The sequence below is a fragment of the Parus major genome, chromosome 19 (genome assembly GCF_001522545.3).
Source record: "Parus major isolate Abel chromosome 19, Parus_major1.1, whole genome shotgun sequence".
In the NCBI taxonomy this organism is placed as follows: Eukaryota; Metazoa; Chordata; class Aves; order Passeriformes; family Paridae; genus Parus; species Parus major.
Window position 1 is genome coordinate 8,785,150 of NC_031787.1, and position 12,065 is coordinate 8,797,214.

At 48.6% G+C, this 12,065-nt stretch overlaps 1 protein-coding gene across 1 annotated transcript in view; it reads right to left on the reverse strand.

Annotated features, from left to right (window-relative positions):
* Window positions 1–12,065, reverse strand: part of MSI2 (musashi RNA binding protein 2) — a 206,787-nt gene that overhangs the window by 27,056 nt on the left and 167,666 nt on the right. The gene's annotated exons all lie outside the window — the stretch shown is intronic.

Genomic DNA, 12,065 nt, shown 5'->3' on the forward strand with positions numbered 1-12,065 from the left:
CCAACACATGATTAGGGCTGAAATGAGAAGACTTCGGTGTTAAGAGTAAAATCAAAGAGCAAGGAAAGCATCTGCAGGACAAGGCCTGAGGCTCTGGGGCTTCATTTTCATGCAGAGCCAGGGCTGGGCCAAGCTCCGGGCCCTCCCACCGCGGCTCAGGCGGGAGCAGAGCTGGCACTGTCCCCTGTCCCTCCCTGCCCACCATGGTGCATGGTCCAAGAGCAGTGTCCTCAGCGTTCCCATGGCACCTCCATGATCAGCTGGCCACCCGCAGATCTCTCATTTGGAGGCTCCAGGGGCTCCCTAAACCATCCGTATGGGATCGGAGGAGCTGTGGATTTTCCATGGAATCAAACACCTCTGCCAAAACCAATCAAATACCCTTCAAATCACCAAGCATCCCCTGAGAACAGCACAAAAAAACAGGGCTGCAAAGTTTGTTTCTCTTGTTCAGCTGCCAGGGACACTCAGGATCTGTTTGAAATGCAGGACAAAAAGTTTTGCCATGCAAAAGAAAAGAGAAATAACAAGGGTGGAGAAGGCGCTCCACGGAAAGAGCCCAAACAAAGGCTCCGTTATTGCATTCCAGTGGACAGATGTGTGAAAAATTAATCCCTCGGCCCCTGAAGAAAGCTTTTATCCCAATTGTGAGATAAAAGCATCCCTGTGACATGGCACTCCAAACAGCTCAAGTGTGATCGCTGCTCGCGCTCCGTGCGGGAACGCTGCAGGCGGAGCAGCCGCAGCACTGGGAGCAGGAAATGGAAACAGACATTGATTATTGAGATTGGCAAAACCCTCCTCACTGACACACTCACAGGATGGCTCCAGCACTGGAGGATCCCTGAATCAATCCAACCTACTGAAAGCAATCAATGCCCTGCTCAAATGCCCTTTGCCAGGCAGCGTGTCCACGGGCTGGCTGAGCTGGGAACAGCTTCCCTGTCACCGCTGTGTGACACCAGTGCTCTGTGACCCCTCACCACTGGGCCAGCTCGCTGTGGTGCCTCTGGGGCTCTTTGCTGCTGACCCCCTCAGCAGAGATGGGCAGCTGACACCATCCTGCTCTGCCTGATGAGGATCCCAGCATGGGGCACTGGGAACGCCTCCCAGAGCTGAAGCAAGGGACAAGGAGAGCTTGTAGCCAGCAGAGTGACAGCAGTGGCCCAGTGCCACTGCGCTCCCCCAGCAATGCCTGGGAAGTGCAGGCATTTCCAGGGGACTGCTGCTGAGGGGGGACCCCAGGACCACAGAAGGCTGTGGGGTGTCAGCAGGCCCTTTGCTCCCTGTGCCAGCTGCCCAGTTCATTTTAACAAGCAGCCTGGAAGTAACTGAGTGCCAGGAATGGGTGTCTGAATGAGAGCGTCCTGAAGCCACGGGGAGCACTGATGGCAGCATCTCTGGTTCCCACCCTGGACAACCAGGAGCATGGCCAGCACCAGCCCCAGTCCCCCTGAGCCTTCTGAAGTCACCTGGAAAATGAAAAGAGTGGAGGGAGAGATCAATTCATTCCTGGTGTTTGTTTAAGGCACTGATTCCTGCTCAAATGACCCCTGTGCTTTGTGTGCCCACTGCTTCCAGCTGCCCAGAGGAAACAAAACCGCTGCCGAGGCCAGCAGTGCCCACTCTAGGCACTGCAATTAGAAGGTGTTTTACAAAAAACGTTTTGCACTGGGCTCACACACTGTCCAGGAAAGCCCTGAGGATTCACAGCAATTTCATGCTCTCTCATTGCTCAGAATGAGCCAAAACCAGCGTTCCAAGTGCAATTCTTCACAGATAAATTTTCCTGCTTCCTGCATCAGTAGTTTCACTTTAAACAGTGAAGCAGTGAGGGAAGATGGACAGATCTGGGTTAAACTCTTTGCCCTGAGGTCCCAGATTCAGCCCATGGCTGTTGTCTCCCCAAGGCACAGGTGAGTTTGGGAGAAGGGGATCACAGGATGGCACAGCCCTGGAGCAGCAGGTTTGGGCTGGAGCACACAGCCCCACTGTCCTGCTCTGGGCATGGCAGTGGGAGCTCAGGATTGAGCAGATTTTCCAGGGGCTTTGTGAACAAATCTGGCGAGCACGATGCTGCCTGAGCAGGGCCAGTCTTCACATGGGCTTTAGGGGCTCACCAGACCTCTGCCCTGCTCCATCTCCTGCTCCACTGGGACCAATCCTTCTCAAAGTTCTCCTGCCCTCCAGCCTGGGCTTGGCTATAAGTCAACCACAAGGGAATACTCCAAGAAGCATCTGCATCCCTTCCTGCTGTCAGGACCCTCTTCCTGCAGCTCTGGCTCTAGGAGAAATTACCGACTCCTTCAGCCCTGCTCTGATCAGCCTTTAAAGACCCCAAATGTCTTGAATCCTCAAAGCACACACAACCCTATCTTCTACAACCAGCCAGACAACAGGAATCAACACACAAAAAAGGGGCACAAAGATCACAAAATTAGTTCTTACATCGAAAAATATCATGCAAAGAATCTCCTTTGCTTTAATGGCCAAAGCACTTGGGCACCTGAGGTTGCATGTTCTGATTTCAGCAATGAGCACAGGGATTTAAAACAAGAAAATAGAAGCTGAGATGCTCAAATCATCACTTAACTTCAGAAAAGAGCCAAAATCACGGAACAGGCACAGAGAATTAAATAAAAGCCATCATGAAACTGCACCTGAGAAGGCACCCCCTGCTCTGTGATCATGGGGTGTTCACACACAAGCAGCAGACCGCTCTGTGCAGGGGTTTTGGGGGTCCCTGTGCTGAGGGCATCGAGCTCAGAGGCTCCTTCACCCCCCAGCACTTCACTTCTGACAGCCCTGGTGCTCCCCAGAGCACTGACCTGAACCCCAGCCCCTCAGAAGGGTCACTTGATCTCCCAGGAAAAAAGCGCGAAGGCTGGAATAGGAATTCACGTGCGGGCTAAGCGGGGAGAGGAGCTAGGGGGCTGATCCCCCTTTCCAAACAGCATTCCCAGGAGCTGATCCCCCCTTTCCAAACAGCATTCCCAGGAGCTGATCCCCCTTTTCCAAACAGCATTCCCAGGAGCTGATCCCCCTTTTCCAAACGGTGTTCCCAGGAGATCATCCCCCCTTGTCAAACGGCATTCCCTGGAGCTGATCCCCCCTTTCCAAACGGTGATCCCTGGAGCTGATCCCCCTTTTCCAAACGGTGTTCCCTGGAGCTGATCCCCCTTTTCCAAACGGCGTTCCCAGGAGATCATCCCCCCTTTCCAAACGGTGTTCCCTGGAGCTGATCCCCCCTTTTCAAGCGGCGTTCCCCAGAGCTTTGATCAGCCCGAAAAGCTGCACCAGGCTCACAGCTGTCATTTCAGATGGGTTCTCACTTGCATTATTCTTTCCATTAGGCTGTGTTATCCTCTTTGGAGGATCTTTAGGCTTCATTTCAAAAGTATCAGAGACTCAAAACCATGAAGCAGAAGAGCCTGGTAGTTTTTTTTTGAAGGCAGGCAGGCGTGGGTCCAATTTACTGGGCAAAAATGTCGTCTTTAATGGTGAACACACACAAGGGAAAGCTCCATCCCAAAACAATCCCTTTATGTTTAAAACCTTCATCTTCCAGGCTCTCTGTCTCACACTCCCCCTCCCTTTCTATAAGGAAACACGAATGAGAAAGAAAGAAAAAAACCTGATACTACTCCAAGCTTTAGATGAACAACCCAGTGCTGAATATTTAAAGAACATACACACAGAGAAATGAAATGTTCCCTACAACTGATCAAAGATCGGGGTTCTACCACATCATTCACAACTCATTACCACAGTTTAGTGGCAATTAAGTCCTTGGGATATGACTGTAGACTCGATGAAGCTTTCTCAAAGTCCAGAAGGAATTGTGGGGCAGCATCAAGCCCTGCTTGGAATGTCCTGTGCTTCCCAGCAGTGCCCCTGGTTTGTCTGTGAAGAGGTGGGACAGTGCCATCCACACCACGGCTGATGAACAGCACCCAGCACAGCAGGGCAGAGCTCCAGGGAAACAGGACAGCACTTCCCTAAGGTTTTGAACAATTCTATTAACACTTTTAGCATCTCCAAGCCTGCTCTGAGTCCTGTATTGCAACAGCCCCTGAAGTGCTTCCCTTTGTCTTTTTCTACTGCTTTGATTTGTCAAAATCTCTTTCAGGAAATAGAGAATTTCAGCCAGAACACACCGTGCATGGTGGACTGTGCATTGTCCAGGGCATAGCCTGTCCAAGGTCTGTCCTGTGTCTGGTACCCACCAATGTCTGTTAGCAGATGGATGTTATGATGAGCAAATATTCCCATTCTGGAATTCCAACAAAACAATAAATCCCAAATATAGTTAATTTAAAATTTGGCAGTTCCACTTTATGTACAGTAAATGACCCATTTTTCAGCTGTTGGGACTCTCAGGCTGTGGCTTTTAGGATGAGAATGGTGCATTTCTGCCCAGTTATTACTTTATGCATCAGTGAGACAAAGCCTTGTTTGTCTCCAAATTATCATTCTGTGGCATTTCAAGTGCAATAACCCTTTTGCAGTTATTTCACTATACTGAAAACTGGGAAACTTCTCAAAGGCAAACAGTTTGTTCTAAATAAACCTATTTATTCAAAAAAACATAAACCAAGAAGTAAAAGCTGGCAGCTGATTTAGGTTATCAATATCCAGTATCCAAACTAACCCTGCCCTCTGGCAGTTTGAAGCCATTTCTCCTCGTCCTGTCCCTCCAGGCCCTTGCTAATAGTCTCTTCTCCATCTTTCCTGGAGGCTCCCCTGAAGCTTTCTCTTCTCCAGGATGAGTAATTTCAATCCTCTCAGCCTCTCCTTGTAGGAGAGGTTCACCATCCCCTTCATGTCTTGGTGGCCTCCTTTGGACTCACTACAACTGATTTTGAAGGCCAAAGCCAAACATTTACCACGGATTTTTAATCAACAAGTTAAGTACAAAGGGAACGATGGCTGCAGGGCAGGAGCACCCAGGAGCTCACTGGGCCCACGCTGCCTCACAGCATAGCAGCTCTGAATTTCTGCATTTCAGTCACCTGCTGCTGGATGAACAAGGGCAGGTTAGATGGAACCACATTAAGGCACCTATTTGGAGTTCAGCAACGTGGCACTGATTTGCTTCAAGCCTCATTTCCGCTGCTCCGACGGTAAAGAAAATGAGCTATTTGGTTAAGCTGCTTGTCTCCGTTTTTATGAATGATCTAAACTATCTGGGTAAGTATTATTTAAAGACAGGTCCTTGATGATGAACAAAGGCATAAAAAGAACTCGTGTCTGGAGGCTGAAAACTCCAGACAGTGAAACTTCAACCGGAAAAAAATTCAACACAAAGAGGCAGCTTCATAAAAGAGAAGGCAGTAAATCACAGGGCAAGGTTCTCGGAGGGTAGGGAACTCTTCAGCACTCATGTGCAGCTCACCCAGCACAGCCATCATCACTGGCACACCTTCCCAGTGTCTCACTGGAGGAAGTGACACTGGGAATTCCATAATCCATATTAGGGAAGAGGTCACAGGAGAGGATTGGGATGCTGAGCCCAGAAATCTTAAAGGCACTGCTGCAGCAACTCCCATCACTGCTCCTGGGCAAGGCAGGATGTGGAAACTCCTCAATGGCCAGCTGGAAACCCTAGTAAAACACTAGTAAACTAGTAAAACACACATTTGAATGTTTCTGTGCTATAAGGAGACTGATCTTGTTCAGTTCTTTGCAACCCCAGCCCAAATTTTTAAGAGCTTTAGTTAAAAATTGTCTCTACTGAGGCACAAGGCAGGAACGCAGGGGAGCCATCGTGCTCAGGCAGGCTCAGACATGGAGAATCCCTTAGAGCAGGATGGGCATTACCAGACCATGTTCCTCCTTCTGCAGGGTTATCCATGTTTTCCTCCACACACGAGTGTTTGTGTTACGCCTCTTTACTCTTGTGAATAATTGCTCTCATTAACCCTCCCGGTCACTGCAGCTGTGGCCTGTTCACAGCTGAAACCATCGCTCTGGAGCTGCAGCACCACCCCAAAACACAAAGACCTCTACAGATACCAGCAGGTTTGGACTCCTCTTCCTTTTCTCTCCTCTCTGCCCCTCCAGGATCACTCATTTTAAGGGCAACGAACCTCAAGTTTTAAAGCATCTAACTGGGCACAGATCAGTGAGCAGCTGAGAACAGGACAATCTGCATTCAAGTTCAATGTTCAAGATGTTCTTATTTCTCAGTTGTTCAAGTTGTAAGTGGAGAAGAATCTAATGAAGGACCTGGGCAGTTTTGGGCCTCAGCCAGACATGATATTTAGGGAAACTTGCAAAGCAGCCTCACTCACATTGAGAGGATGGGGCAGGAAAAGCAGGACATGCTCCATTTTCACTGGCCACACTCTGCTGCCATTCACAGTGCTGGGCGCTGGACCATCAACACAGACCAACAGCTTCTCTCTGGAAAACCTCACCTTTAATCTAACAATAGGGTTACTTTAGGGGGTAGGGGGAAATACAAGATGAAAATGGCCTTTTACACAATTCTCTGCAACATAAAAAAACCACAGCTTTTCTCAGAAAAACAGTGCCTAAAAGGCAAAGGTGCTTCAGCTCTGCTTGGACTCAGAGAACAGCCCTAGAGACCATTTTTTCCTGCAACAAAACACAATCATCTAAGCAGAACATGAAGGAGAACCTTCTGGCTGGAGATTTATGGGCTCTGCTATATTAATTTCTCAGTTTGCTGTCTGCAGTTCCAGCTGCTCCTCCCTCCAGGGATGCGCCTGCAATGGGAATGGCCCCTCCTCAGCAAAAGAACACCCAAAATATTAATTCTAAACCAGGTCCAGTCTCAAGTCTTTGTTTTCAGGTTCAGAGGCTGAAACGGAGTTGGGAAGAGATAACTCAGGTGGTTCCAAGAGATTCCAAATGCCCTCTGTAAACCAGTGATGCCATGCAGATGCAGTGGTGTGTTTAGGTGGAAACAAGGCATGCAGTGCAGGGGAGAGCCGAGCAGATTTAAGCAGTTAAGAAAGGGTTAGACAAAGGAGTGAGAAAAATCTCCAGCTTTGTTCCATGTCTCTTGCTGTTACAAGGCCTAACTAACTGAACAATGTCAAACAGGTTTTCCATTTCCTCCTCCTATTTTGCAGCTGCCACCAGGTCCTTCTTTTCCGAGCGTTACGTTTGATCATTCCAGTATCACGACCAGACAAACTTTGCTCCCATTAGTGAATGTTCTACAAGCCTTACACTTGTGTAACAGTGCTTGAAGAGTGCTTTACAGAGCTGACCCCTATTAATACAGACTTCATCACTCCCTGTGGGTACAGAAGCCATGTGCAGGCAGCACTTTACAATCACTTTACCTCACCAGAGTAGGAAGTTGGGTGCTCAGTACAGGGGAATGTGTCCTGGGGTCAGTGAAGTACCACACACCCCAGGCTGGGTGTTCTACACCACTGCACATGGGACAGAGGGAATGAATGGTTGGCTTTTTTGGGATGCTGCAACCACACCCTTTTCCATGCCCACTGCACTCCCCTTTGAGGTTATTAACCAAGGGGGAACCTGTGCAACAGAACTTGCACAGGGGTGTCCTAAACCCCAGACACAGGAACCTCCTGCCCTCTCCTCCTCCTCCTCCTCTCAAGACACTACAACAAAGAAGCCTTAAGCATAACATAGTAATTCCTTTTTATCTTTGGCACCAGTTCCTTCTCCTCACCTGGAAGATTCCTATTTCCTAGTTCTTACCTCCTAGGCCAGCACCACACATAACTCTACACGGGATACCTGCCTGCCCAGCACTGATGGGTGAACACTGTGGGACTGGCATCAGGAAAGAAACTGAATTAAGCTCAAGAGAAAGTTGGTGTAAATGCTCTCATAGTAACAAACCCCATCAGTTTGAGACTTTGAACCACCTTGTGCTGCATTTCCACTGCCCCGGGCACTGCAGGAGTGTGACCCAAGGCTGAGCTCGTGCAGCACTAACATCAATAAGCAAATATATTTCCCTGAGCTCTGCAAAGTTTGTGAAAGTATTTGTTTTCCTCACCTCTCACCATATACAAAGGTTTTAATAAGCTTTAACAAACATACAAGCAAACAAACCCTTAATTAAAATAAATAATTGAAATTTCTAACCTGAAGGTGTCTATCAAACTTTGACAATCCCCAAACACTCAGGTGATGATGGGAGAAAACATAACTGGGATAAAGGCAGTGCAGGAACATCCCACCACAGTGGTGGAGGACCAGTGGGGATGCTGCAATTTCCTCTCCCCCCAGTTATGAGAGCATTTTGTCTTTTTTTTGGGTGTAACTTCTGCTGTAAACACACCTCTCATGTAACTTTTCCTCTGCAGGTTCTTCAAACAGCGGGTCACACGCTCTGAGTGATGGTGGTTTTATTCTTTTATTCAACTGTCATTGGTACTGGTTATTTGGGGCATCCAAACCAAAATATTAAAATTGCAAGCTAAGAGAGCAGCAACACAACAGATCCGTTGTAAACAATTTATTATTATTTTCTACCTCAGTTACTTACAGGAAAAAAGTCATAAAAAAGAAAAAAAAAAGGAGAAAAAAAACAAAACAAAAAAAAAAACAAAAAAAAAGAAAAGCACAGATGGACTATTTACAAAAAATGAGAAAATTCACAATAGCTGAAATGTTTGCAAATCATGCACACTAAGACAAGTTCACAAAAGCAAAGCAATTCATAGCAAAAAAACCCAAACAAAATAATAAGAAGCCATACAGATTAAAAAAAGCTATTGCCTGCAGAAAAGTCAAAAGAAAACTACCCAAGTATTACATCAAGCATCTTTAATGAAATGAACAGCACAGCCATGGATTGTAGAGCCTTTGACACCAACATTTTCAACAAGTGGATTAACAAACATTAAAATGCATTACAGTTCTACTGTAAGCATGCAACGTACTTCTCACAAACTTATCAAATGGGTAGCAACACTTCAGGAACAGCAGAATTTAAACAGAATGTGTGTTTTCTACCCAGAAGTCCAGAATCTGGTATGGTTAAAGCCAACAGCTGGAGGTTTGCAGCTCTCCTGCGATTTGGGTAGAAATGAAGAGGTGCAATGTGATGCAGCTTAAGCAGGGAAAGCTTGGCCAGAATTTAGGAAATTTGCCCATGATTTGCAAGCAGAGTTTGGAAGGAGAAGCAGCTGCAGGGAGTGTGCAGGACCATTTCTGGTCAGAGCTGGGATCAAAGAATCAGAGAAACCCAGACTGGTTTGGGTTGGAAGGGACCTTAAAGCCCATCCAGTGCCACCCCTGCCATGGGCAGGGCCACCTCCCACTGTCCCAGGCTGCTCCCAGCCCCAGTGGCCCTGGGAGCGGGGCAGGAGTTGCTGTGGGGGACAGCAGCTGCCCGAGCCCCTCTCTGGTGGCTTCACGGTGGCAGTGGCAGCTCCCCGAGAGCCCCAGGCCAGAGGGAAGGGGATGGGATGCGCGTGGGGCTGCGGCACCACGGGGTCACCCGGCTGGGGCGATGCAGCCCCGCGCTGCCAAGGGTCCCAGGGACGGGAGACGCCCGCCTCGCTCCACCCTGGATGGGATCTGTGCTACTGCTGGACGTCACCGCCTTAAAACGTGCCAGTCGCTCTCTTGGGGCTGTTTGTGAGACCAAATCAACCCAATCATCCTTCTTGCTTCGTTGATAAAATGATTTCTAAAAAAGTTTGTGAGAAGTCATGCCTTCGGAACGCCCCTGACCCCGTCCTTGTGAGTTACATTCCAAGTGGGCATTAAAAACTCATAACAAAGCAGAGGGGGGGGGGGGAAAAAGCAAACTCAAAGCAGTGAGGATATGGAGCCTTTAAAAAAATAAAAATAAAATAAAAAGTCCAGTCAATCAAACCAGCCAGTAAGAGCAGCAATTTTTCAGTGGACATTGATATTAAACATGGACCACCCAGGCTTTCTCTGTCTCTCTCTCATTAGCACTGTAGTAAACCCCGATTAATTTGTTATGCATCTTTAAGAACTAGTTGATAAAAATTATGTCTTGTGAAATCGGCAAATAGTCTGCAAAGTGAAATAAGAACAGAAATTAATAGATTAAACTGAAAAGATAAGTCCCAGAAATAAAAAAAAAAAAAAAAAAGAAAAAGAAAAAAAAAAGAGATACAGAAAGGGAGTGATTGCAATTAAAATAAAATTTAAAAAAAGAGGCAATGTACTGCATGAGGAAGGGCTGGGAGGAATAATGGGATGGGAGGAGATAGAGCAGTCACCAAAGGGTTGTGTGTCTTGCCCCTGGAGCCAGGGGCTGTCCCAGGCTGCAGGAAACAGCAGAGATGTGGGAGAGGATGTGGGAGAGGATTTGGGAGAGGACATGGGACAGCCCCTGAGGAGACACGGACAAGGGAAGGGGATGCAAATAGGTGGAACCTGGCATTTGTACCTCATTCAGTTGGACAACATGAAAAACCATCAGGGCAGTTCAGTGAGAAGGGAACTCCTTTTTCTGGCTTTCACTGGCTGAAATAGTGCCTGGACAGGTCAGTGCCAGTGCCAGCCCTGTGGGGTGACCCAGCCAGCGGATGGAGCACAGCGTGTGCAGGACAGGACCGTGCTGTGTCAAACCCTGCAGAACTGCTGGGAGCAGCCCAGGGTGTGACTGAACATTTTGTGGTGGATTTGCACTGTGGCTGCACCGCCAGCACGTCCAGAGGCAGAGGAAGCTCTCGGACCCGGGGCGCTCCTGCAAAAACAGCCAAGTACTTCTCCCTCCAAACCACAGCACTGAGATTGTGAACCTGACAGCTTACTCCTGCTCCACTCCTGAAAGGCTCCCTGGTGCCAAGCTGTGCTCTGTGGCACGGGGCTCTGTGCCCCAAACCCCTGCTCCATCCTGCTGCTGGACCACTCCTCACACCACACCTCCAGCCAGGATGCTCCTGTGCCCTGCACACTCCAATGGGTTGTGGATCTGGAGACCAGAGCCCCAAATCACCTGAGAAACTCCCAATGACTCTGGAAAGCTTCTGGTTGCTGCTAAGGAGAAACTGATCTGAGGGATCAGGAGGGGAGCAGGGCAGAGCTTTGGGGCAGGGGAACTCAGCAAGGTGAGACAGGACCTTGAGCATCTCCTGGCACTGACTGGCTCCCCTGGGCCCCAGAGCTTTCTGTGGAAACCTACCTGGAGGTTTTATTCCAAATTCAATCTCTGCAGGAGACTGAAAACAACCAGGCAATAACTGAAGTCCTGCTTTGATAAAAACGGGCTCTTAATAAAAATACATCTAAAGAGGGGTCGAGCCAAAGGGTGCCTTTGCTGTCAGCGAGCAAACACGTTCGCTTTAGACATGTTTATAATTAAACTCATCTAAGCTCTGCCAATTTCCGTCATTAAACCTATCAAAAGTGTCTCTCCTTCAATGCCTCTGCATGAATCAGCTGGTACATGAAATTGTGAGGAGTCAGTGTGAGACAACACACAAACAGCTGCTGAAGCCTCCTCCTCACCTGCAACTCCTGGCTACAATCCTGCCAGACCGGACTGTCCCGCTGGTTCCAGCAGAAACAGAGGTGGTGTCACCTGGATCTGGGGACAGGTGCCTTGTCCCCAGCAGCACTGTGTCACCCCAGCAGCTCTGCTGTCTGCCTGATACCCCAGTTGTTTCAGACCTGGCCTGGTCCAGGTGAGAAAATGTACCACAGGTACAGGGAAGAAGTGGCTCAGCTTTCAGAAGAGCCCTGGCATTTGTGAATTCAAACAAACAAACCCTCACAGCACTGTTCTCCTTGGTGTTATCAGTCCTGCAAAAAACTGCACAATAACCCCAGCACAAGGACACTGCTCACCCTACAGATGACAACAATCTGTATTTTTCCAAAGCAGAGTCTCATCCTAATGACCTAGGGCTGGACACAAGGCTCCACGTTTGCCCCAGTGTGCTGCAGGTGTAGCCAAGCACTGTCCACATCCTCACCCATCCTACAGAACTCTCCTGTCAGGTGCTGGCTTTCCTCCTGCCCCTCCCTGCTCGTTGCAGGGTTTCACTGGATGTCCCTGTTACCCCGAGCTCCCACCCCTGCGCTGTGAGCCCTGAGGAGCACACGACCCTTGTGACCAGGCTGCT